This window comes from Lagenorhynchus albirostris, chromosome 18 (genome assembly GCF_949774975.1).
Source record: "Lagenorhynchus albirostris chromosome 18, mLagAlb1.1, whole genome shotgun sequence".
Taxonomy (NCBI): Eukaryota; Metazoa; Chordata; class Mammalia; order Artiodactyla; family Delphinidae; genus Lagenorhynchus; species Lagenorhynchus albirostris.
In genome coordinates this window covers 62,951,991-62,979,607 of record NC_083112.1, presented here as the reverse complement: position 1 = coordinate 62,979,607, position 27,617 = coordinate 62,951,991, and the positions used below count along the sequence as shown (strand labels likewise).

General features: G+C 37.1%; 1 protein-coding gene across 1 annotated transcript in view; it reads right to left on the bottom strand.

Moving 5' to 3' along the window:
- The window catches only part of GPC6 (glypican 6), a 1,081,720-nt gene that overhangs the window by 773,568 nt on the left and 280,535 nt on the right, over positions 1-27,617 (bottom strand). The window lies entirely within an intron of this gene.

Below are 27,617 nucleotides of genomic sequence, written 5' to 3'. Positions count from 1 at the left end.
ATTTAAAGGTCTGTTCTTAGGTCTGAGATGATGTCCTTCCTATGCAATGCAGTTGATAATGAATACAGGAGCCTCTTTAAAAATGTATTGTCTTAACAAAATTTTAAAAATGGGCAGCTCTATGCCAGTTTCCAGATTCGGAAATTGAATTCTGTTGATCTCTTAAGTCTAAACATTTGGAAAACATTGCTCCAGGGCCCACAGTTTGTTTCTCTGTTTGTTTTCTAGTTTGTAATCTACAACATCGAAAGACTGCCCTGTCTTAGGACAACTTTAGTTAACACTTAAACAACCTATACAAACAGCATATTGAGAGAAATAATGGTAATTAACATTTGCATAGCACTTTATTATCAGCAAAAGATTTTCACTTATATTCTATTATTTGAAACTCAAGAGAAAAATGAAAGTCCTTTGAAGGTATGGCCCTAATCATTGATTCTTGATCGCCAGATAACCAGAAAGCTATACACACTTGAACCCTCTCTGTCTGGGCATCCAGAAAAACTGCTTTAATCCCAATGTATATGAAGCCCTTGACTTCCACTGATATCTTAGGTAAGAACTCCCGTTGGTGGTTTGTAAACATTGCTAAAGGTGGTCTCTATTAAGTCAGTTCCATTCATGATACATTCTACCGAGGTCATAATTCTCCTCAGCTGATATACCTATTGCCCTCTAAGGAAAAAAAAATGTGAAATTCAACATCTTTCTTTTTCCCAGGCTTCTAAGGGCACGAAGGAAGTTAAGGACACAGTTACTATGGCTCTCTCCTGACAGATTTTTTTTTTAATTAATTAATTTATTTTTGGCTGGGTCTTTGTTGCTGCGCGTGGGCTTTCTCTAGTTGCGGCGAGCGGGGGCTACTCTTCTTTGTGGCGCTCAGGCTTCTCATTGCGGTGGCTTCTCTTGTTGCCAAGCATGGGCTCTAGGCGCGCAGGCTTCAATAGTTGTGGCACTCAAGCTCAGTAGTTGTGGCTCGCGGGACCTAGAGCGCAGGCTCGGTAGTTGTGGCGCACGGGCTTAGTTGCTCCACGGCATGTGGGATCTTCCCGGACCAGGGCTCGAACCTGTGTCCCCTGCATTGGCAGGCAGATTCTTAACCACTGCGCCACCAGGGAAGCCCCTGACAGATATTTTTAATAGAACTGTTTTCTTTATTTCTGCCTTACCATCTACATTTTCTTTTTTATTAAGCATTAAATTGCTTTTGCCAGTAAAATTATTTGTGCTAATTCTGACTTTGCCACTTAATTAAGAATGAAACTTAAGGAAGGAATGCTTTTCTGATCTCAATGTCCTTAACTGTTGAAAGGTATAGCACTAGCAATACAAGGAGAGAAAAGTGTTCAGGGGAGATGGGAGGATTCCCAGTGTGTCCTGATGTTGCACACTCTGCTTTTGTGAAACGCAGACCCTGAATATTGATATCAGTATGAAGCATGACTCGGTGTATGGACTTGGGAATCAGTCTCATTACTACATCATGTGACCTTCAGTATCTTGCAAAATATGTCTTTTAGAAATTAAATCTTTAAAAAGCAATCAGAATGGCTCAAGATTGCTAATTTTTCTAATTCAAAATCCTCAACACTGTTAATGTGACAAATCCTCTTACTTCTATAAGTGATATAAACATCTAAGACAATTTTACATTTGATTATATAGTATGTTATATATTCAGAACAATACCCTTTCTAAAAATGTTATTTTCATGCTATGCCATTGATGCTGGCTGGAATGATTTCTATTTAAATGTAGATTGTTGTTGCAACTTAAAGCCACTCTAACTTTACCAGAAACAGGAGCAAAAATATGACTTACATTTAATTACAGGTATACCTCGTTTTACTGCGCTTCACTGATACTGCGTTTTTTACATATTGAAGGTTTGTGGCAATCTTGTGTCCAGCAAGTAAGTCTATCAGCACCATTTCTCCAAAAGCATTTACTCACTTCTTGTCTCTGTGTCACATTTTGGTAATTCTCCCAATATTTAAAACTTTTACATTATTACTATCTTCGTCATTGCTATCTGTGATCAGTGAGCTTTGATGTCACTATTATAATTGTTTGGGGGCGCCACAAACTGCACCCCTATAAGATGGCAAACTTAATCGATAAATGCTGTGTGTGTTCTGACTGTTCGACCAACCAGCTATTCCTCCATCTTTCTCCCTCCCCTTGGGCCTCCCTATTCCCTGAAGACACAACAATACTGAAATTAAGCCAATTAATAACCCTGCAACGACCTCTAAGCCTTCAAGTGAAAGGACTCACATGTCTCTCACTTTGTACCAAAAGACAGAAATGATTAAGCTTAGTGAGAAAGGCATGTGAAAGCCAATACAGGTCCAAAGCTAGGCCTCTTGTGACAAACAGCCAAGTTGTGGATGCAAAGGAAAAGTTCTTGAAGGAAGTTAAAAGTGCTACTCCAGTGAACACAAGAATGATAAGAAAGCAAAACAGCCTTATTGCTGATATGCAGTTTTAGTGATTAAACCAGCACATTACCTTAAGCCAAAGCCTAATCCAGAGCAAGGCTCTAGCTCTCTTTAAGTCTGTGAAAGCTGAGAGAAGTGAGAAAGCAACAGAAGAAAAGTCTGAAGCTAGCAGAGGTTGGTTCATTAAGTTTAAGGAAAGAAGTCATCTCCATAACATTAAAGTACAAGGTAAAGCAGCAAGTGCTGATGTAGAAGCTAAAGCAAGTTCTCCAGAAGATCTAGCTAAGCTAATTAATGAAGGTAGGTATGCTAAACAACAGAATTTCAATGTAGGTGGAAAAAAGCCTTCTATTGGAAGAAGATGCCATCAAGGACTTTCATAGCTAGAGAGGAGAAGTCAGTAACTGGCTTCAAAGCTTCAAAGGACAGACTGACTCTCTTGCTAGGAGCTAATACAACTGGTGACTTTAAGTTGAAGCTACTGCTTATTTACCATTTTGAAAGTCCTACAGCCCTTAAGAATTATGCTCAATCTACTCTAACTGTGCCCTATAAATGGAACAAGAAAGCCATGACAGTACATTTGTTTACAGCATGGTTTACTGAATATTTTAAGCCCACCCACTATTGAGACCTACTGCTCAGATAAAGATTCCTTTCAAAATCTTACCACTCACTGAAAACGCACCTGCTCACCCAAGAGCTCTGATGGAGATGTACAATGAGATTAATGTTGTTTTCATGCATGCTAACAAAACATCCATTCTACAGCCCATGGATCAAGGAATAATTTCTACTTTCAAGTCTTATTATTTAAGAAATACACTTCCTAAGGCTATAGCTGCCACAGACAGTGATTTTTCTGATGGATGTGGGAAAAGATAATTGAAAACCTTCTAGAAAGGATTCACCATTCTCGATACCATTAAGAACATTTATGGTTCACAGGAAGAGGTCAAAATATGAACATTAAAAGGAGTTTGAAAGAAGTTGATTCTAACCTTCATGGATGACTTTGAGGGGTTCAAGACTCCAGGGAGGAAGTAACTGCAGATGTGGTGGAAATAGCAAGAGAACTAGAATTAGAAGTGGAGCCTGAAGAGGGGACTGAATTTCTATAATATTGTGAAAAAGACTTTCGCAGACGAGGAGTTGCTTCTTAAAGATGAGCAAAGAAAGTGGTTTCTTGAGCTGGACTTTACTCCTGAAGATGCCGTGAAGATTGTTGAAATGACAAAAAAGGATTTAGAATATGACATAAACTTAGTTGATAAAGCAGCAGCAGGGTTTGAGAGGATTGACTCCATTTTGAAAGAAGTTCTACTGTGGGTAAAATGCTATCCAACAGCAATGCGTGCTATAGAGAAATTGTTCAGGAAAGGAAGAGTCAATGGATGGGGAAAACGTCACTGTTGCCTTATTTTAAGAAATTGCCACACCCATCCCAACCATCAGCAACCAGCACCCAGATCAGTCAGCAGTCATCAACACTGAAGCAAGACCCTCCATCAGCAAAAAGGTTACGACTCACTGAAGGCTCAGTTGATGGTTAGCATTTTTAACAGTAAAGTATTTTAAATTACGATAGGTACTTTTTAAAGACATAACGGCATTGCACACTGAATAGACTACGTTATAGTGTAAACATAACTTTTAAATGCACTGAGAAACCAAAAAGTTCACTTTCTTGTGATATTCTCTTTATTGTGGTGGTCTGAAACCGAACCTGCAATATCTCTGAGGCATGCCTGTATAAATGAAAAGCTTCAATCCAAGGCTAAATTAATTTTAACATCAGATAAACGCTAGCTAACCAAGAATAAAATGACAATATTTTGTTTGTTTTCATAAAGAAATATACTAGAATGTATAGCTCCACAAAGCTAAGAATGTGTGTTTTGCTCACAGATGAATCCACAACACCTGGCATATAATAGGTGCTGAATAAGGACCTGTAAAATGAATAAAAGGTTTTTTTAAAAAAGACAGATAACAACAATAGTGTGATTCCTGCCATGTGCGTAATATAATATTCAGGAGGGCACATGTGCTCTTTCTGATTGGAAAATACACCTGAGACATTTTTTTAAGAAAAATTTCTTGGCCATATAATATTTAAGAAATGAAAAGTAAGCAAGGTAAAATTTTAACTGTTAGATCTCCTTAAATATTTAGATAGTCTAACAAGGGGCACTTTAATTTATTTATTCACTTTAATCTTTAGATTTTTATACAATTTTTAAAGGTTACTTTCCATTTGCAGTTATTACAAAATATTGGCTGTATTTCCCATGTTGTACAACACATCCTTGCGTCTACACCACAGTTTACTTTGGGCTATTCTGAATAGTGCTGTCATGAACTTTCAATGTGCACATCCTTTAGGACACATATGTACACCTTTCTATTGGGTATATACTTAGAAATGAAATTGTTTAGTCATAAGACATGCCTGTGTTCAGTTTTATTTTATTTTTCTACATTTTCTTGAATGAAAGATTCTTTAAACTCTATAGTGCTTTACAATTTCAAAAGTTTCACACACATGATTTCATATATTCCCATAATCAGTCTTTTTTCACTCCTATATTTCCCCTCCCCACTGGTAACCACTGGTTTGTTCTCTATATCTGTGTCTGCTTCTTTTTTGTTATATACACTAGTTTGCTGTCTTTTTTTAGATTCCACATATAAGTTATATCATACAGTGTTTGTCTTTCTCTGTCTGACGTATTTCACTTAGAATAATGCCCTCCAAGCCCATCCATGTTGCTGCAAATGGCAAATTTTTGTTCTTTTTTATGGCTTAGTAGTATTCAATTGTGTGTGTGTGTGTGCATGTGTGTGTATATATATATATATATATATATATATATATATATAGTCCCTGAAAAGGGGACTATAAAAAAAGGGGCACTTAAAAAATGTATTTGGGGGCAAATCTTTTTACTGGGTTATAGACAATGAAAAAATGGAAAGTATATAAGGGAGCAGAATTGTCAGACAGTTAGGGGTTCCAAAATTTACTTTCAACCTATTACTAAGAAAGATGGATATCGTCTTTCTAACTCACCATATAAATCATGCTATATCTCATCTCATAAGCTGCTATGAACTGAATGTATCCCCTCAAAACTCACATTGTATCTTGAACCCTTAATGTGATGGTATTTGGAGATGAGGCCTTTGGGAGGTAATGAAGGTTAAAAGAGGTGATAGAGTTATAGGACTGTGGCCTCATAAGAAGAGAAAGAGAGAGAGAGAGAATTTTCTCTCTCCACCATGTGAGGACACAGAAAAGGCAGCCATCTACAAACCAGGAAGAGAGTCCTTGGACTTTCCAGCTTCCAGAGCTGAGAAAAAATAAATTTCTATTTCTTATGCCACTCAGTCTATGGTATTTTATCATGGCAGCCTGAGCTGACTAAGACGTAAGATTTCAAGAATTTTAAACTCCCTGTTAAAATCATATGAAACAACTGTAGGCTTCAAGGGTCTTAATCAAGTCTCTTTTCTCATCCTTTCCCTTCCAATCATACTCAAGAAACAGACCAGAAAAAAAGAACAAATCGCACAAAACCATATATGTCTGACTGTAATTTCAGGTCTAGTCAGGACCTCGTCTTTATAAAAGAAACAAAAATTAACCTTCTTCTTTCAGTTTAGATGTATTATTTATCCCACCTGAAAAATTTTCATCTTTCTTTTTCTTTTCTTTTCTTGGTTCTCCATCATATTCCTGAGCTATATTTTATAGCAAACATAGAGATAGACTTCCCATGAAGTCAACGTACTTACGCCTTCACCTCACTGGCCTGGGTTTTGCCCCCAAACCTCAGAAGAGCCACAGCAATATAATCACATAGCCGTGTGTTCTTGTAAAATTTCCAAAAGTGGGAGTGATGATCTGCGGTTAGATCAGATGTTCCCCTTTGTGTCAAGTAATCTTAGAGAGCCTATGGGCATGTTTGGAATGTAAGAGAGAGCTGGCTTGGGAATACTTGTAATTTGGGTTCAATAAGGTCTATTTCTATAGCGCCCATAACTTCTGCATAAAGTTGAGTTATCACTAGTGTAGTAACAGCAACCTAGATTACTCCCAGCCCACTCAACTTTTCATGTGGAAGGTGCCAGGCTAGAGATCATTTCACCACAAACATGTCCGGCAGTACCCAGCAACAGAAGTTTATGAGTAGCTGAGGAAGGAATAAAAGTGATTCGAATGCATGGAGTTAAAGTTCATCTGTAGAAAATGTACCCAATCATGAGATAAATATATAGTATAAAAGTATAAGTGGAGGATTTTGTTTTTAATGAAGTCTAATCAAAGAAGTTCTCACCTATCTAGAATATAATCAATAACACAATATATACAATGATAAATGTACCATACATCTTTTCTTTCTTTATACAAATAATATGAAATTAAATTGATATAAACATGTTTTTGTAAGGCCTAAATGTGTATCGGTACTATTAAGAAACGTGAATGTAGTTGGATGAAGTTGCATGTTTTATTGTACCCGGATGGACTGTGTCCTAGCATTACCTTGTCAATAATCAGATTTGAAGCTGAAAGAAACTCTTCTGAACTATTGTAATAAAAGAGAAATTTCAATCAACCATGCTAGAGAAAAGATAATATTTACTTTCCAGTCTCTGTATAAAAATGTTACAAAACCCATGTCATAGAAGATACCATCAAAGAGTAATCAGCTCCAAAGTGCAAAGACAAAAAAACCTACAGGTGTGTTAGGCCGTTAATAAATAAAAGTAATTTCTCCAGATTGTGTGATCTTTCATTTTTCTTTGATTTGTTATTATTACTGTATTCATCCTAGGTACCCACGTAATACGTAATTGTATGTTTTCTTATAAAATATAAAATAATTTTGTGTTCTTTTAATTAAAAGGGGACACCCTCCCTCTCCTTTTACATAAGCTTCAGACCTCACAAAACTTGGATCTGTTACTGAACAAATGATCTGCTTTGACAGTAAAATGTTTTAAATTAATATTAAGTATTTACTCTTACTATAACAATAAATCTACATGAGCAGCTATGAGTACACAACACAGTAAATAGAAGAGACAATGCAGTTCAGGTGGTTCTTTCAATCAGGCCAGAAATAAAGGAGATAAAAACACATTCAAGCAAAGCTAAGTTAATGACGAGTCGATGATTTCAAGAAAGTGTTTTGTATTACCGATGCAGCGAAGACTTCGACCAATCTGTGCACATTTAAGCAACTGGGTCTCAATCTAGCTTGGTGGGTGAAAAAAGAAAAAAATTGCTGGCAATTCTCAGCAGCTTTATGGATCTGAGACTTCCTTAAAATATGGCAAGTGACTACAATCTCAAGAAGGCATGCAGCACAGAGATAACATTAAGCTGATCGATTTTTAAATTTTATCCTGTAAACCAAAAGCTCTCAGGAGATGTAATATTCCACAGAAGGCATGGATGATAGTTATCAAAACTTAAATGCAGCTTTCAAAGATGTACTTGGACTAAAGGCGACTCTAGGTTAAGAAACAGTAATCTTCCTACTTCTTATGAGACACTGAGAAGAAGCATGATGCAGATGAAAAACAAAGGCGTCTTAACACTACCAGATGTGGCTTTTGGTTAAAACTGTCATTCTCAAAGGATGGTCCAAGGACCAGCAGCAGTATCTGGGACCTTGTTAAGGGTGTAAAATTTCAAGCCCCAGCAGAGGCCTACTGAATCAGAAAATCTAGGGTTGAGGCCCGGCACTCTGCATTTTAACCAATCCTAGAGGTGATTCTGATATGTATTCAAGTTTGAGAACCACTGAATTAAATAAAGGCCTGGAATAACATCCCCTTAGATATCCCATCAACAGCATTTTAAGGCCTGTCATAACAGACAACTTATGGCTCCTTTCAGCACTTCCTTGTTGGCCAAAAAATATATTCAGCACTTCCCAGGGTTTGTCATCACATGTGGCTAGCCTTTGGGGAAAATTAATTTGATGTTAAACATTAAAACTGTACCACATGGATGAACCCCCCGCAAAATAGTATGCTAATTGAAAGAAACCAGAAGCAAATAACTCTATGTTTTATGATTTCATTTATATGAAAAATTCATAAAAGGCAAATCTACGGGGACAGAAAACAGATTAGCAGTTGACTGGGGCTCAGGGCAAAGAGGAACAGGAACTGACTGCAAACCAACAGGAGGAATGTTTTGGGCGTGATGGAAGTGTTCTAAAACTGCATTGTGGTAATGGCTGCACAACTCTGTAAATTACTAAAAATCATTGAATTATGTACTTAAAACTGTTGAAGTTTATAGCATGTGTATTAGTTTTCTAGGGCTGCCATAACAAAGTACCACAGACTGGATGGCTTAAAACAACAGATATTTATGGTCTCACAGTTTGGGGGCTAAATTCTGAAATCAAGGTGTGAGTAGGGCTCTGTTCCTTCTGAAATCTTTATGGGATCATCCTTCCATGCCTCGTCCTAGCTCCTGGGGTTTGCTGGCAATCCTTGGAAACCCTTGCTTGTAGATTCATTCTCTAATCTCTGCTTCCTTTGTCACATGACCACCTTTTCCCTGTGTGTCTCTATCTTTCCTTATAATAATACCAATCATATTGAATTAAGGACCACACTACTCCAGTACACCCTCATCTTAACTAATTACATCTGCAACAACCATGTTGCCAATTAAAGTCACATTCTGAGGAACTGGAGGTTGGGACTTCAATATCATTTTGGGGGACATAATTCAACCTATACCTGTATGCAAATTAGACTTCAACAAAGCAAATTAGACTTCAATCTTTACAAGATGTCCACACAAAAGTTCACATGATACGCGAATGTGTGCTATTAAAAACATGTCTCATAAAAACAGTATTCTTGGCAATTGTTGCATTATTACCCATTTCTTAACAAGACACACCATGGGGATCCATGAACTCAATCCTGGTAGAGAATGATATTCACAATATAAAGAACAATGGATTACGTATCAGTATATAAAGTTTAATTCCTACAGTAAGCGGCAGAGAGGAATGAGCAGATCAAGGGGGAAATGGCAGAGAATGGAATTCTTTTTTTTGAGAGTTACCGTTTAGCATCCATCAGTTTATGTAGACTTGTTGAGAGAAGGAGGTTCCTATTAAAACACAGCCACCTTCTGCAGCAGTAGCCAGGAGTCACACAAAGGAGGCACCTGGCTCTGAACTCTGTTAATGAACTAGGTCTAGGCTGCTCAATTTAACCCAGTTGCTAACTGTTAATTCTCTCATTTCACCCGTGTGCAAGCTTTCTTGGGTTTTTTTTTATTGTTATTGCTTGTTTGGTTGGTTTTGAAAATTCCTTCTTTGTAACAGCTTGATTCCCATTAAAAGAAATATTAAATTTGGGTTTCCTTTTTACACGTTTCCAGATGTTCAATTCCAATAGATTTGTCAGGTTCAGGGTGTACTGGTAAGTGGAGAGCCACTGCACCCTCACAAGTTCATTCATTGCTAAAAATTGCTGGATAAATCTATTCTATCAAACGAGGGCCTATCTCATATAACCTAACACATTATCCATAACGTGTCTAGTTGGAATTGCCCCACCATATTCCCTTTAATGGGGTCTTCTTAAAATTTCTTCCACAACACCATCAATTTCCAATATATCAATATTTTATAATTTACTTGTTTACAATGTTTATTACATACCATCTGTCTCCCTGAATATAGTATAACTTACCAGAGTTGTAATCTTTTATTATTTATTGATAAATATCTGAAGTGCCTAGAAACTTCAATGGCATATAATATGCATTCAAGAAATACCTACTGACTTCATTGAATAGTTTTTCTGTTATGACTTGAAATACCCCCAACCTTTTCCCCTGCCTTCTCCACCACCTCAGGTAATGGCTGACTTTGACCTGATGGACCCAGGACAATTTCATCTTAATTGACCTGCCACCTCCATAACATTGTGAACTTTCTTTTATAAGGTTCTATGCACAATTTAGTCTTCCCTCTGTAGTCATGAGATGTAAGGAATTTAACATAAAAGCAAGAACAAAACACTTTTTTGAGGTCTCATAGTTGAGCATAGAGCAAACTGTTTTGAAAATAAAAAGCTCTGGCTTAACAAAGCTTTTATTGAGATCTAAAGGTTCCTTCTGAAAGACCAAGTACAAAAGATATCTATTCAACTACTCTTCACAAACCAATCAGAATTACTATCTCTTAGAATTTATACCTTTCTACACTTTTTATTTCTTTATGAAATAATAGTAAGTTTCTAAATAGTGTTTGAAGCTTAAGAACATACAGCAGTGGTTCTCAAACTGTCACCTGCATGAATAGCATCAGGAGGGTGTGTTGAATCACAGATTGCTGGGACTTACCTCCAGAGTCTCTAATTTAGTAGGTCTGGGGTGGGGCCCAAGAACTGGCATTTCTAACAAGTTACCTAGTGATGCTGTTGCTGATGATTCTGGAACTACATTTTGAGAACCTCTAGTAAATGTCATTCCCAAGTTCTCATTTGGTATTTTTGTTTGTTTGTTTGTTGTTTTTTTCTCCTAGAGTCTCCCAGATTTCTGATGTGGAAGAGCACATCCACAATGGTTCCAAATCATGAGTTAAGCAGCCCTCTACAAGTCAGAAAAAGCACTACAAATGCATAAGAGTCATCAAGCCCCCATCCAAATCCCTTGAGAGTATACAGAAAACCCCTTGAGGGACTTCTTGAAAGTCTACAGCTATCTCTTCAGCCTCTTTTAATCGAACCTGGACCACATTCATGATGAACAACAGCAAATATCTGGGGCAGTTGTGAACCAGTGAAAGAGCCCTAGATATGGATTGTGATTAAGGTTTTTGGCCCAGTTCTAGCTTGAAGTTTCAACTATCCTGATTTCCAAACGACAGTGGTATGTCAACTTTGTACAGTTATAACGAAAGTAAAACTAGATCATAAAAAAAATCATATCATATATATTTTTTAAAGTATATAAAGGTGAGACCAATGAATCAATAATTTTCTGTAGTTTAATTTGTAAATAAAAGGGCTCATCTGCTGGTTGGCTCAACAGAAGTTATCACCCAAAATCTTCGTTCCCATCTCTAACCGAAATGTAAAGAAAATATCTAATGTACGCAAAGGTAGAGAAAAAAATATTGATGATAGATTATAATATAAGCCTCAAATTTTATGCCGCCTAATGAGTTTAACTTAAAAAACAATGATTTGATCAATAAGCTAAATTTTGTAACACTTCCTTTAGATTAAAAAGAATCAATTTAAGTCCTTTTTAAAAACTCTAAATCGCTAAATGCTGTCCTACATGCTTATTTCCTCAATGCAGATTTGAATACCAACTACAATATCACATCTTGAAACATTCATTGGAAAGTCAATGGATTTCTGGAAAATTATAAATTTGTAAGAGGCATAAAATTATACAAAACAAATTCTTAATATCGATTTTCTGGTATATTAAAGTCTTAAGTGAACCAATTTCAACTCAGATAATGAAAACAAGATTTCCCTCCATGCAAATTTACCAGGGATCAAAACATTCTAAATTTAATTCTCATGTATGGATAGCTAATCAGTAGAATTAGAGCTCTCAAATTGGGGCAGCAATAAGAAGTGTGTGTGTGTGTGTGTGTGTGTGTGTGTGTGTGTGCGCGCGCGCGCGCGCGCATGCGCACTGGGAAGAGCTGAGCTTGGGAGGAGGACGTTGGAGAAACGAGGCAGTGATGAGCTAAACTCTAGAACAGCAATTTTTAGTGTTGAGCTGGACAACCATCATAAAAGCATATCATTATACTCTTGAAAGAGAAAGGGCTTTTGCATATTTTACTGCATTAAAATTTACATAAAGTAAAATTTTTTAAATCTTATCTGGTAACTATATAACCACAACCATAATCATAACTACACAGAGAGATAGATAATCTCACCCATATATAATCACCCCAGAAAGATCTTAAGGCTTCTTTTCAGTCATTAGGCACTCCTCACACACATTAGAGGTAAATCATGTCTCCCGCTTCACTCTCCCACACGATACAGGGCAGGATTCTTCTCTCCAATGCTGACATTAAAACTATATTACAGGGCTTCATAGATGATTCAAATGCTTGATTCATATTTCACAATTTTAAATAAAAGTCTGCAATGAAACAAATGCTAAACACAGAGAAAGATATCAAGCCCTGTATTTTAACATACTGGAGACCAACATCAGGACTCTCATCAAGCCAACAACTGACTTATGAATAAGTAATTATCGTTCATTTTAAATATAAAGTACATTTATACTTGTGGCCTCTTGTTTCTCTCTGCTTTATGTATTGGGCTTTTGTGTAATGTTCCGTTTGAAAAGATTGTTTCCTATTGCAAATAATTTGAAAACTACTGCTTTACAACATACCTGAAAGGAAAAAAAAAATTGAGTTTCTTTGTAATCATGTCTAGCACTGGCAAATTCACAATTCCAAGAGGCAGTGCTAAATGGGAAAATCTTCTTTGTTAACGTGTGTAAACCTTACTCCCTGTAATATCCATGCATTCACTTCTGTTTCTACTTCATCTACTCCACAAAGCTACACAGAGAAAAGTTACTTTCCTAAACAGTGCTTAGTGCCTAGAATATTCTCCCTCTGCTCCCACCCCTGTCATACATCTCCACATAAATGACTATTTATATGATACCAAATGGTACAGCCATTACAACTGCGTATTGTAAGTCAACATAGTAACTGCATAATACAGAAAAGTCTCTGCTATAACATGAGGGTCTCTCCATGTACTGACAAAAAGCAAATTTACCTAATGCATAGCAGGTACTCACTAGTGGTTACTGATGATAATTATGTAATGATAGTGTAATTAAAATTCAACCCTCCACAATCAAGAATGGCAGATTTCACTTATATACCATCAACCCTAATTAGGTCAATTAATATAGAATACACTCTAAAATAGATATTTATGTCTCATATTGTACTTGACAGTCCTTCTTTTCAAGGTAAGAGAGTCCAGGATGATATGGTTTAATGGCAAGATTTTCCTTTTTGATGATTTGCAGTGCACTAGAAACTTAAATATGCACGGAAAGCTAGCTTTCTCCTAGGACTCTGGCAGTTACGTGACATTTGAACAGCTCCATCAACATATTCAGTGACATTAAATAAAGTGATATGTTTAAGGAAATAACCCTTTTAGAGACAGCCAAGACATCAACAGTACGCAATAACTAATTCAATTAATATCACTTGAAGCCCTTATTATGTCCAATGAATATACAGAGGTTTCATATTTTAAAGCTAATTCAAACATTGGGACTTAAGATATGTTCATTTTCATACAAAGTCTGAATAAGAGATATTTCTTATAATATATTTGAAACTTCACCATCCCAGATTTTCTTGTCATGCTCAAAAAATGTGCAAAGATTGTAATATATAACTAAGAAAACAGATTTCTCCTCACTTTCTTCTTCTTGTTATCAGTGAGTTAAATTTTATACCAGAGTTAGGAAAGCACTGAATGCTTGCCTTTAATTTATAATTCCGCTAAGTTATGGAAATTACTCGGTGATCCCAGGGAAGCATGTTCCTTAATCCGAGTATAAAGACTTACAACCGTGGGTAATGTGGTGTTCAGTAGCTCTTAGTCATTGCCAACGCTTGCTCTCCATGCTTTGAGTAGCAGAGATTATAGTGAAGGAGAGGATTTCTGTCTTTTCCTTTAAATTCAATCTCATGACTTTTCAATACTTAGTTCAAGAATGGGAAAGGATAAAGAGCCTTTATTTAATATCATAAACATGAATTGATTTATCTGTATTATCATTAACCCAATATAACAAATGTGGAAATTGAGGCTCAGAGACGTTCAATGACTTCTTGGAGCCATAAGCCAAATAAGCGCTAGAGCTAAGTGATTTACAAATCAAAGCTGATGCTCTTTCTTCTAGAGTGTCTTCACCCTCTTTGTTACTGTTGACTAATGTTCTATTTCATTAATGATCTCACACTTAATTACCATCTTATTTATCTTTAGCAATAGAGAGTCATGATACAATGTTCACATCTACAATTATGGTGGATTCCAAATCCATTGTGTGTAAATGAAGGGATCAAAAGTATTTAAAACAAAACTAACTTTGGGATCTTAGGAAAAAGTCTTGCCTGAGGCTCTCCTTGCCTGAGGCTCTCCTCAGAGCATCTCTCAGGTGCTCAAGTATGCTCTATAAATGCGCATCAGGATTAGAGGCAGACCTGGCATGAGGTCTTTTCTTTATCCAGCCAAGTTTTAAATCGAGCAGTTACCTCTAGAAACTAGTCTGGGATAAACAGGACCTGAATTCAAATTAAAAAAGAAAAGACATTGAAACGTACGTGCAAGCCAATTTCAGTCCAAAAGTGATAGTAATCAGTTAATGAAGGAGTAGAAATGTTTGTTTTTAGAAGTAACAACGAAATCAATATTTTTAAGAAAAATACTATATTATTGAACATGAATGGGTGACCCTCTTTAGAATGCAAGATGGAGACACCCTCACGTTACATTAAATTGCAGAGATTTGTTGTAAGGATGTTTATGATTTCACACAGATTCTCATCTCAGTAACAGATACCTCTCAACTTTTGAGCTCCTCTGTTTTACTCACTGCTTTAGCTTCCATGGTTCCAGCCCCTAGTAATTGTCTTCTTTCAAATCCCTCTCTACTTTATACCTCATGGCACTTGGGTGGAACATAGAGTCTCATGGATTCTGCCCTTCCCTTCCCTTCTACCCCACCATCCACTGCTCTTGAATTCAACATCTCCAGAGAGAGATTTGTTCACTACTCCACAATAATCACTATCAAGTGATTGCTGAGTGAAGCTCATGACCAATCTCAATACTTATAAAGAAAGATATTGTCTTTTCCTAGTTAATAAGAGTCATGTTAATCAAATGGTTACAAAAAGGCACAATGAGTACTTCTAAAAGTGGAATGAAAATTGTGCACAGCCTATTAGATTATCAGTGCAGGTAACTACTACCTCTTTGGAGAGAAGCTCTGAATCCTTTGAGTTTATAAGATCCAATTCTGAAAGATGTCTTCAAATGGTCCTGTCTTCTAATTTAAGTCCCTTTTGCTCATAGAAAGTTTCTAATGTCTGTTCTACTATTGATGAACTAAAACATACCAGATATAAATAGCACTATGGAGGCATTTGTACTGTTTACTGGTTTCTTCATCAATATTCTTAGCTCCCTGTGGGGGAACCCTATGAGCTCTGTCTGTTGTTGGGCCATCTTTTCTTGGCTGTTAAAGGAGCAGTGGGTCTTAGAATATCTGACCATGGTGAGCCTCCAAGAAAGCTGAACTACCAAGTTTTATAGAATGCCTTTAATGACATCTAAATAGCCTAATTCCTGTGCTTCTAAATAAAATAACTGTTGACCAACCTAAAATGACAGTTTTCTTCTGACAACGAATAGGGTAGGACTTCACTGGTATTTCAAGTTCACCTCAAAAGAAATGTGCTGGAACATAAATCTCTAATCTAAAAGAAGTGTAAGAAAGTCATGCCTTTCGATGCAGCAACGCCTCAAGAATTTTCCAGTCTGAGTATACAATACATATCAAAATAGCATTAAAGGAAAACGTAATTGCAATTATTAGACCCTATAGTCTCCCTTCAAAGTAACCAAGTGATGGAGGTTGAAGTGTTCCCACATGTGTTCTTGGTGAAAATGAATCAGATCAGACATTTTTAGGTGAAAAATTGAACCCCAGTGTTTATGATACAATAGAATCATGTAGAATCATGAAATGTTTAGAGCTGGAAGAAATCTCAGGGTTTATATAGTCCAATATTTTCAACTTTATTCTCCAATAGAACAATAGTCTAATTAGATTATTTTATTTCTCACAAAAAGTCATGGGGGTCAAATATATTTTAAAACATTGAATACTTTCTCCCCTTTCCTCTGCTTAGAATAACCATTCCCTCCTTCTTCATCCAGTAAATTCCTGTCCCTCTGCTAAAATTCAATAGAATCCATCAGCTCTGCTAAGAACTCTTTTGACCAAACCAATAAAGGTGGTCACTCCATCTTCCTTGCTTCCAGAGTACTGCTTATGTGTTTACTATAGCACAGATGGTGGTGTTACTGTAGTTATCTGTTAACAAGACTATCATCACCGTGACAACTAGCTTATTCATTCGGTTAGAGTCATCTTAAATATGCATCTCTGGTATGAGATGCATACCAGATGCATATGTGGATGCATCACATCCACAAATGTGATGACTTAAATGCTTCCCAGAAATGCACCAGTGGAGCATTATCACTTTTAATAGAGAAGAAACTCATTGCTAAGTTTCTATAAGGCATATTGACAATATACAAGATGTTTAATTAACATACGGTTTGAGGACTTAACTCTGAGAAAATAAGACCTACCAACATATCTCGCATAAGCTACTGAGTAATATTCAGGCAGTAACTGCCCTTGCAGCTATCAGGATCAGTGGCAACGCAGTTCACTTATTGCGAGGAGAGGTAAAAATTCTACAGCACATCTCTGGCTCTCCATCTTTCTGATCTCTTAAATGCAGATAGCACTGCCTTATGTCTGGTAGGAGGTCTGCTTACTGTCACCTCTGGTCCTAGTTCAGCCATGAGGGCATCTATCTTTTGAAGGTGATTCACCCTCACTGTTTTTCCTTCTTCTCTCCTAAATCACTGAAGCAACCACACTGACTAGATGTGTTTTTAATGAGCCTATACGCGTAAAGATTCTCAGAGTCCCCAGATAAAAGAAAACATCAATATACTTTTCAAAGCCCACTCGAGTAGTGATGTCCTTAAAAATCAAGAAAACACACACTTCCTAGCAAAGTCAAGCTCAAGATACTGTCAATTATTGGAAAAGGCAAAGAGTTGAATGAGAAGTTTAAATTTGTTAATTCAAAGAATATATATTCCTTTATCCCTGAGGAAGCTTCTTGTTAAAATGCTGCCATATAAGCAATTAACCAGTACACACTGTAATTCCTTTCAGGGTTTTCCCTACATGCTTCTCATTTCCAAAATTGCAGAGTGACCAGCACCTGCCAGAGTGGAGCAGATATACAATTGAAGTCTTAAATTGCAGAATGTTACACTCAGTGTTGCTCTTTCCCACTGACAACAGAAAGAAGGAAAGAGCAACACAGAAATGGAGACACAGATCAAGGGAGGATAATGGTGTTGAAGTCATGCACGTGGTCTATGAGATTGGGGGCATTTGGGAGAAAAGAATTGACTAGAAGGAAAGAGATGTGCAAGAAAATGACAATGAAACCAATACGTTGACAAAGTTGAAGAAGGACAATCAACTTGTAAAAATGCTACATTCTGATGTAAAGTTTGTCTTGCTTGACTTTCTTAAATCTCCGGTTAGGAAAATCTTCAAGTTTGCATTAGAAATAGCACAGGAAAAGGTAGGAAAATTTAAAATATTAAAAGCAACGGTATAGGGTTAAGGAATAGACTTAGGATATTAATCAGAGGTGTGGGGTAGTGAGCAATTCCCAAGACATAGCTCCTATTAACACCTTATTTGGTTCTGCAAAATCTTTAAACAATGAATTGGCCTCTTCCTGGAATTAATTCATATGACATAACATACTTAAAAAAGAAAGAGTACAACATCCAAATGTCAAAGTCACTCACTTCTTAGAAGGTAAAAAGTATTCTTCAGAGGAGGAAAAGAACACGTTTCACTGAACTTAAAAGTGTTTTCATCATTGACTTTGACATGAACGTGGTTACTTTTGAAATGATAGTAGAGAGTAGGAAAGCAAAAGACTTTCACAACCTGATTCCAACATCTTGTTAAGGACTAAATTCAAAGATTAATGATTTTCTTTAGCATAGCTCCATTTATTGTATTTAAAAATATATTTTTGAATAGGTAGTCCATATATATATATATATATATATATATATATATAAAATCAAACATTCAAAAGGTACAAAAAGATATACATTGAAATGTCTTTTTCTCAATCCTGTTCCCAGAAGCTGATTTCATTCCCCAAATAAAACACCGTTACCAGTTACCATTATATACAACAAAATCTACTATATCTGCGTATATATATATATATCTGTAAACAGTACCTGTTTGCATTTAAAGCAAAATTTGAGTTCACTGGAAGTTTACAAGACTGTTAACTAAGAATAAGAGAAAAAATATTAGCAAAATCAAGGGTACCTATTTTTAGGTTTTATAGAATCTTTAGAAACTTTACAGTAGTCCCCACTTATCCGTGGTTTTGCTTTTCTTGGTTACAGTTACCTGAGGTCCAAAAATATTAAATGGAAAATTCCAGAAATAAACAATTCATAAGTTTTAATTTGCACGTCATTCTGAGTAGTATGATGAAACCTTTCACTGTCCAGCCTGGGGTGTGAATCATCCCTTTGTCCATGGTAACCACACACATTAGTTACTTAGTAGCCACCTAGCTGTCATAATATTGCAGTGCTTGTATTCAAGTAACCGTATTTTACTTCATAATGGCTCCAACGTGCAAGAGCAGTGATGCTGGCAATTCGGATATTCTCTTACTGTGCCTAATTTATAAACTTTATCATAGGGACTCATGTACAGAAAAAATAGAAGAACCAGTATACACAGTATTTGGTACTATCTGCAGTTTCAAGCATACACTGGGGGTCTTGGAACGTGTCCTCCTTGGATGAGGGAGAACTACTGTATTTTATCCTTAGTTTAAAATAGTGACGTTATCACAAACTATACCATTTTCTTCATGAGCTAAAGTATGGAATATGTAACAAAATTTTGCATTAAAAATCTTGTTTTTAATGTTTTGTACAATTCAATATAACTCTGGCAACTTGCAACTCCACACTAGTGGGGTGATTTCCTAAGAATAAGCAAAATGCACCTCTTCCGCTGGTAGGATCTCCCTCTCTTTGGTTCCTAGCCTCCCACCTGCAGATACAGGATCCCTGATATTAGCAATGAAGGACACAAGAATTTCTAGACCCAAATGCCATACTTGCTACTATCTGGGTTGGAATTTGGGGTACCAGTTCTGGTTGGGAAATGTGTCTTATTTATTGTGTCTGAGATTCTATCTTCATAGTGATCTCATAAGCCAAGCTTTAGATGTAAGTTCTGTTTCACTCTTAAACTGGGATCCTCTGTGCCCAGGACTGGCTTTTCCCAAGGGGCAGCTGTGTCTCTGTGTGGCTTGACATATCACTCGTGCCTGAATCCCCCGTGCCGTCACTCTCCTGTCTGTAGAGAATCCTGGTAACTTTGCAGAGAGGTAGACTGTTTAGCCAGACTGTTGGTGGTGACTATACTTTCTAAATACTGTTTCTCCCTACCCTCCTGCCATGTTTAACTTGTGGCACCTATAACTAGATCCACCTTGGCATAGACATGTCAAGTTTAAGGTTAGCATGCCTTTTTACGGTAAACTGAATCATACCCAAACATGCCCAAGTAAGAATACCAAAGCATAGACTTAGTCATGAAATAATGATTACCACTGAAAATATAATAAAATATAATTTTAATAAAATGAATCCATCTACCAACTAGCTAGAGTCCAGGGAGTAGAAAAAGCTACAAAGTGATGGTAGAGTCTCCTTAACTTCCCATTATTAACATATAAACTTTCACTTCAGAAACAGAGTTCAAATACTTCATTTCAAGGTAATTTGATTTGCTTTCCTTGTGGGAGAAACTACAACTTACTAAAGGGTTGGGGCTGGATTCAATCCCAGCTCTGTCTCTTACAAGCTATGTGAACTCAGACAAATTACTTACGTCTTTAGGCAAGAACTTCCTCAGCTAGAAAATAGGAATAATAATAGTAATACCACCTACCTCATTGGATTGTTGCGATGGCTACGTGGGATGTAAAACGCTTTGTGCCTGGCACAAAGTATAAATAAATATCAGCTACAATTTTTTGAATGTATGGGGATGATCATATTTATTGGGCAAGAAAATTAATTCTGGCTCAAAAGAGAAGCAAGGGAATGCAAAACCTTTTCACTTACCAGAAAAACCTCATGAACGTTCTATGGCTCATGCGGCAAAGAGTAAAAGCTAACCATGGGCCAGGCATTAGCATAGGTGCTTTATGTTTGCTGTCTCACTGCAACACTCTACGAGGTAGCACTTGTCATCCTAATGGTCTGAGATGGAGAAACTGCAGTTCCATCAGGCTGCCCACAGCCATGGAGGTAGAAGCAGCAAAGCAGGGCCTGGGTTCGAATGTCTGACAGTCCGAATAGAGTCAGGTCACAAGGATACGCAGCCTACGCCCTGCTCTGTAACCACTGCTTTCTCTTTCCCTTCAGCCCGCTAGGGACAGTAAATAAGTCCTTTCCTCAGTTTATCACGCACCGCAGGGGAAAGGCTCTGTCACAAACGGTGGTTTAGGTAGGAAAATAAACTTGGATTCAGCAAATTAACTTTCAACGTAGCTTTCAATGACTAAGGTCTCAGGCTACTAAATTTGGAATTTCAGAAACACGCTCCAGCAAAGAACAACAGCTGCTGCTGGATCCCAATGCACACAAAGAACAGCAGTTACAGTATCTGGGCCAGCAGCTACCAAAGAAACATCAGTAAATAAGGGGAAAGTCCCCATGCAATGTGACCCTTCAGAATCTTCTCTCCAAGCCAGCTCTGGGTGGCTCAAAGGTACCTACACAAAGAAGGCAAATGGCGTATTTTTTTTAAATGTCTGTTCAGGCAAGGAGCTGTGACCTCTACTCTCTATTGGTGGAATGGATGCTGACATTGCCAGCTGGAAGTAAATGGAGATTTTAATTGAAACACATGCAACTATCTACAACTGGGGCTGGGGGGAAGCAAATCAGAGAGTCTTTCTAAGTTATCTAATGAGCACCCAGCATGGCTCAGCTTTCCACAAATGATCCTCCATTATCCTGGGCTTGTTTTGCAAACAAATACTCAAAAAGAAAACCTTTCAGCTCTTGTACATTTGGCACTGTTTCCCAATACCAGCTCTATTAGCTAATGTAAAATACAAAGTGTAACTCAGGATCCTGTTTATTTTTGTTTCCCGGGGAAAATGGAAAAGAAAACAATATTGGGACATAAGAACTGCAATTGAAAAAACACAACAATGGGTTACTCAATATGGTATAATATGCAATTATTGATATAAATGCAGATCGATCTCATTTAAAAGTATTTTTCATAAGCACATTTTTCTTTATTTTTAATACTTAAAACAAATATCCTCTATTCTTCAGACCCTAGTATTCCAATGGGAGAAAGTAATTATAGTCTTTAAGTATCTTATCACCTACTAAAGAGAAAGGTCTTCTTCAATTTGAAATGCTACATATCTAGCATATGGTTTACTCCGTGTGCTGGTGTTTGTTTAGATGTCAAAAATTATTTTGTGAAGAAAAAATGTTATTAGTCACCATTGCTCAAGTTAATTAGCCTTTCTAAAGGTTACTGACGCTTTATTTCTTTCAATATATTACTTATGTTAAAGAGATATTGTTGAGATATTTGACAACAGTGATGTCTCTTTATTGTTGTCCAAATACTAAGAAAGATGTTTTACAATGGACAATGAAAGCAGAGAATAAAGCCACATTTAGGGTATTACATTAGCAAGAAAAATAGCTGAACTTTCTGCTTTGTTATCAAGGTAGCTTTTATTAAGCTCCCACTAAATCATAGTACTATGCTATTGAGCAAAGTTCTTATGAGGAAGGAAAACATATTGTTGCTTTTTTAAAAAAGAAATCTATTCTTCAACTTTGCCTAAAACTGATGACCCTTAGAACATGCTTCATTCAAATGAGGAATGGAACAGAGCAGAACTGGATTCATCCAACAAAAGGCCCTTAATGAAGAACTAGTCAGAAGATGGCTGCACTCCCTAAATCAAGTTCTGGCATTTTCTGTGTAGACTGTGTAGTGAAGGAACAGCGTTACTCATTGGCAAGAAATACATTTAGGTGTGCAGGTGATGCCCGGTTGATGTTTACGCCAAGGAATCTTAATGTCTTGGCCTCTTAAAGAACTCTGCACAGATAGACTTGGTTCAATATTAACCACAGTGAGTGAACCTGGGGATAAGAGTTACCATTAGTCATCCAGTGATGCATCATTCATTCACCACTGGCAGCAAGCCAAGAGCACACCATGCTATTGCGGATCAGTCCATTTCTAATAACTTGAACCAGTGGAGATTTTAGCTGCATTTAAGAATTACACATTTTAAATGAGGATTTAAGGGTGTTAAAAAAGCAACTCTGAAAAACCAACAGCAATTTAATAAATGCTATATAAATGTACAAGAAATAAATATGAATGTCTTTATATAATGTAGACTTCTTAATGGAGGTCCAGAGGCTCTGGGATTTTCTGTGATAGAAAGGATTTGAGTGCACAGAGATATTTGTATTCACCAGTCCCAACGATCTAGATAGTAAATCAGTTGTATACTAAATTGTTACTGAGAAAGTTCACCTCATTACATGAAGTGGGCAATTATCATTAGTTATACGTCCACTACTGTTGCTGATTGGAATATTTATAGTAGGGTTCTTGTCCTATGTATTTGCATGTCATGTTGTTGCAGGAACTTTTATGCTAGATATTTGAAACAGAAATTTAACATTTTATTAAATATAACAGTGTGAAATTTAACAATTTTAAATACAAATTCGCTTTTGAAATTGGGACCTGACACACTCATGAGAAAATTTCCACAGGACAACTCATTTCAAGGGCTGAGATATATTGTATGCAGAAGGGTTTTATGAAAGGTAATGTTCATTTCATAATCCGATGAATGATTTAACATTTTCTGTGATTCTAACAGTAACACACATTCACTGTAGTGAGAAACCTGAAAGTAGGGTAGCAGAAGAAAAGTCTATACTTAAACCTACCATTCCCCACAAATCACTGTCGAAACTTTGTGCTCTGAGGTAGAACCAACATTTTCGCAGTCCTAATGTAAAGAATTCTCATACATGCACCACACATGAATCAAACTCAATCACAGATGCCTGCAAGTTCACTGTTTATTTACAAATATTATTATACAGATGCTCACACTGAAGGATCTAAGGAATCAACTGAGTTCATTTTGTTCTCTAATCCACATGTCTGCTGTCAGCCATTAATTAAACAGAACAAACTCCACAGTGTAAACTTTGTTAGTTGTTGTTCAACAGGGATTTTAACTTTTGTCAACAAAACTACAAAATCAACAGTCAATTCAATTACTTAAATGAAAATAAAAAAGAACACCTGTTCATTTTCAGAGAATAGACTGATTTTTCCACTTTTTAAACATACTCAAGGACCTTAATAATGGGTCCAACTCCTCTTTCGTTCAAGCACCCTTTGTTCCACAAACAGAATTAAGCCTGTATTCTTAGATTCCCCACCTCCATGCCTTGCTTCACATTTACACATCCTTCCGAACTGAGGTCCAAATCCTTCCTAATTTCCAAGACAGTTTTCATTGTGTCTTTTCACAGTGTTGTTTATGGTCTCCCCATCATGGAGTAATTTCATTCCCTTCTACCACTTTCTCTGTATTTTCACTCATGGCACCAATCTGCGTTACTACTACTTAGGCTCTTGTCTAGGTGGCTCCGGGAGACTGTCAGTTCCTTAAGGATAACAATGTAAGCACAATGATGATGACCAGAGTGAAGAGCAGGGGAGAGTCAGCACGGGCTTCCCTGGTGGCGCAGTGGTTGAGAGTCCGCCTGCCGATGCAGTGGATACGGGTTCGTGCCCCGGTCCAGGAAGATCCCACATGCCGCAGAGCGGCTGGGCCCATGAGCCATGGCCGCTGAGCCTGCACGTCCGGAGCCCGTGCTCCGCAATGGGAGAGGCCACAACAGTGAGAAGCCCGTGTACCAAAAAAAAAAAAAACAATATTCACTTTTTGCTAGACTCTCCCTAGGCTCCTCATGTATATCTTCAAAACTACGATTATTACAGTCATTTTGAAAAGAGAAAAAATGGAACCCAAAGATTTCAAGAAACTTCCTAGGTTACTTTAACAAATTGCAAATCTTATATTTGAAATCTAGTCTGCTGACTCCAGGGTCTGTGCTGCTTACATGGCTTTTTTAAAAAGTAATATTTGCCATAGTGTCATGAACAATGTAGACCCTTCCTCATCTATGGGGAATGAATGAGTGAATAAAGAAAAAAATGGAGGGCTGGCATTAAGCACCTAGAATCTACATGGAAAAAAACAGACTCCTGATTTAGAAGCATCAAAGGGAAAAATAATCTCAAACACTGGAAAACAGAAGCATACATACTTCTGGGGAATGTATTTAGCAATTTAAAAATGTACAACACTAATATGAATTAAAGTTAGTTCCCAAACTTCTTTGATCTCAGGACACAATCCAGAGTTCTATGCACCAGAAAAGAGCTAAACCTTGAAACTGACAGGAGGTTGTGCCCATGTGCAAATCCTCTGTCTGTGGGACTTGGAACTCTCCAGGCCTGACAACGGTGATAGAAGCCACTTCCTGTAGTAAAACGTATCAGGGCACTGCGGAGCGAATGACAGCAAGCCTGGCTGACCTAATGATCAGCTGAACAAAGTCCGTAGACCGTAGACTACTATTCCAAGAGGACATTAAAATTTGTCGTATTATTTTCCTTAAATCATTACTTTGTGAGAAGGATTCATCCTAATTACATCCTTGACCTATTCGTTAATATAAATCATGATTTATTACACCACTCAAATCTTCAGAACTATGTTGTCACAGTTCTGATTACACTCTCAATAAAGACCAACTCAATTATAGTAAAAGTGGTCCAAAGTTTTATTGACCAAATGTTATGAAGTGTAGGGAAATATTATCCCCAGAAAATAGGAAATCCCCTCCCTCCTACAGACACTGGGTTCTGCTTTTCATTTTATATTTATAAACTATTAAACACAGGAATTAAGAGTTCCAACTCTTAATTAAGAGTTCTTTTTTGAAGTTATTTGAATAAGCTTTCATGAGAAACCAAATATTAGTATTATTACATTTTTACCTCAGTTTCCTCAGAGATCAGTTTTCCCCCCCAAGTGAGCATAAATTTAAAGTAACTTTTTCTTTAATGCTTTAAAGTTAAATAATCCAAGTTTTCTATAATAAACATATAATACTTTAGAATCAAAAAATGCTATTAAAAATAAGTTACAGGGGCTTCCCTGGTGGCGCAGTGGTTGAGAGTCCGCCTGCCGATGCAGGGGACACGGGTTCGTGCCCCGGTCCGGGAAGATCCCACATGCCGCAGAGCGGCTGGGCCCGTGAGCCATGGCCGCTGAGCCTGCACGTCCGGAGCCTGTGCTCCGCAACGGGAGAGGCCACGACAGTGAGAGGCCTGCGTACCACCAAAAAAAAAAAAAAAAAAGTTACATTCTTGGCTTCAGAAAACATCACCCAAGCCAAAAAAAAAAAAAAAAGAAAAAAATTGAAATGTATTTTCTAGATGGTGAAAAATAAATATCTGTTAGATCCTATAAACTAGAAAATAAAAGAGGAAAAAGAAAATAATTTTTGAGCTCACAGATATAAAAAAATTCAACTGAATTATAATTTTGATCAGCAAAAGATAAAATGAGTTGTGGATCTGGAGTGTAATTCACTGTCAAAATCCGAAGGAGAAAAGAGAAACTTGCTTAATGTGTAAAATCCACCATTTGGTCAAAAGATGCTTGAATCCCACCTTACATAGTGGGGACGTTTTATTGGCAGACTTAAACTGACTTTGACATGATAAAGCAAAGATTTAAAAGCCGCTGTCATTCTTCTCTGACTCAGATCTACATCCCGATCACTGATCTCTCAACTCCACTTAACCAGTGATACTCAAAGTGTGCTGACCCAGAGATGTGAGATGCTTAAGCAAAATGAAGATTTCTGAGTCCCTAGGGGACCACAGAATCAAAATCTCCAGTGTTTGAACCCACAAATCTGTGGGTTAACTGGTCTTTCAAGTGACTAGTGTGTACCTTAACCCCACCGTACTCATGTGTATATACCTGTGTGTGTGCGTGTGTGTGTGTGTATATGTGTGTGCACTCATCCCGCTTTTTGAGGTAAGGGCCTCTATTTCCACTCCAAATCAAGACTATCTTCATTCTGGGAATTTAAAATTAGTTCCATTAAATCCACTGGAATAAATGCTGCTCAAATCAAATATGACTTCCAGGTTTATGGACCCTAAGAGTTAGCAGATAACTAGAATTCAAGGCTTCCTATTTTCTTCTATCGTATTTATTATAGGAACTTAAGTAATTCATCTGACTGGTCTGTGCCCTTGGGTCTGTGCAGGTCGGTGCCACAGTCAGACAACACTGCAGCATTATTCAATATGCTCCACATTAAGTCAAGTATAGGAAGATAAAATAGAAATAGGAAACAATGAGCTTACACTTCAAGAGGGACTACGCAATAGATCATACTTTTTTTAAAAGAATAGTATTACAAGAACACTACTAAATAAGTGAAAATGATAAGATGTCAACTACACAAGCGCTGAGGAGAAGGAGACAGGAGGGCAAGAGGACCAAAACCTGTAATGACCACGCACTGTTCTTTCAAAAGGAGAAAATATGCAAAGAAATTTTCAGAAATAAAAAATAGGTGGAGAAGTACAATTTCTTCCAGCATGGAATAGCCTTGGAGGTCCGATTTCCTGCTATCTTCCTTCAAAGTTTGCTTTTCATTTTCAAGTTGTTTGGACTCAATTAAACCACTAGGTAGGGAGCAAACAGTGTGAAGATCATGTACTACTATATATAATCATCTGAAGAACAACATTTGTCCATTTAATGAATATAAAAAACCCTTTTGAAAGAACAATAAATGGAAAATTCTGAAAGTGTAATCAGTACTTTTTAAATTTGTTTTACAGTTTCTCTGAGTGGCGTGAATCATGCAGGCTTATTAGCTGGTTACCAACACTACCTCCACACGTGGGATCAGGATTCTCCTCATGTCTAATGGAATACATGGAATCATATGGAATTAACTGTTCAGACAAGCTGTCTCTTCCTTTGGATTTGCTAAAATGCCAAACTCCCAGAGCTCATGCTGGTTGTCATT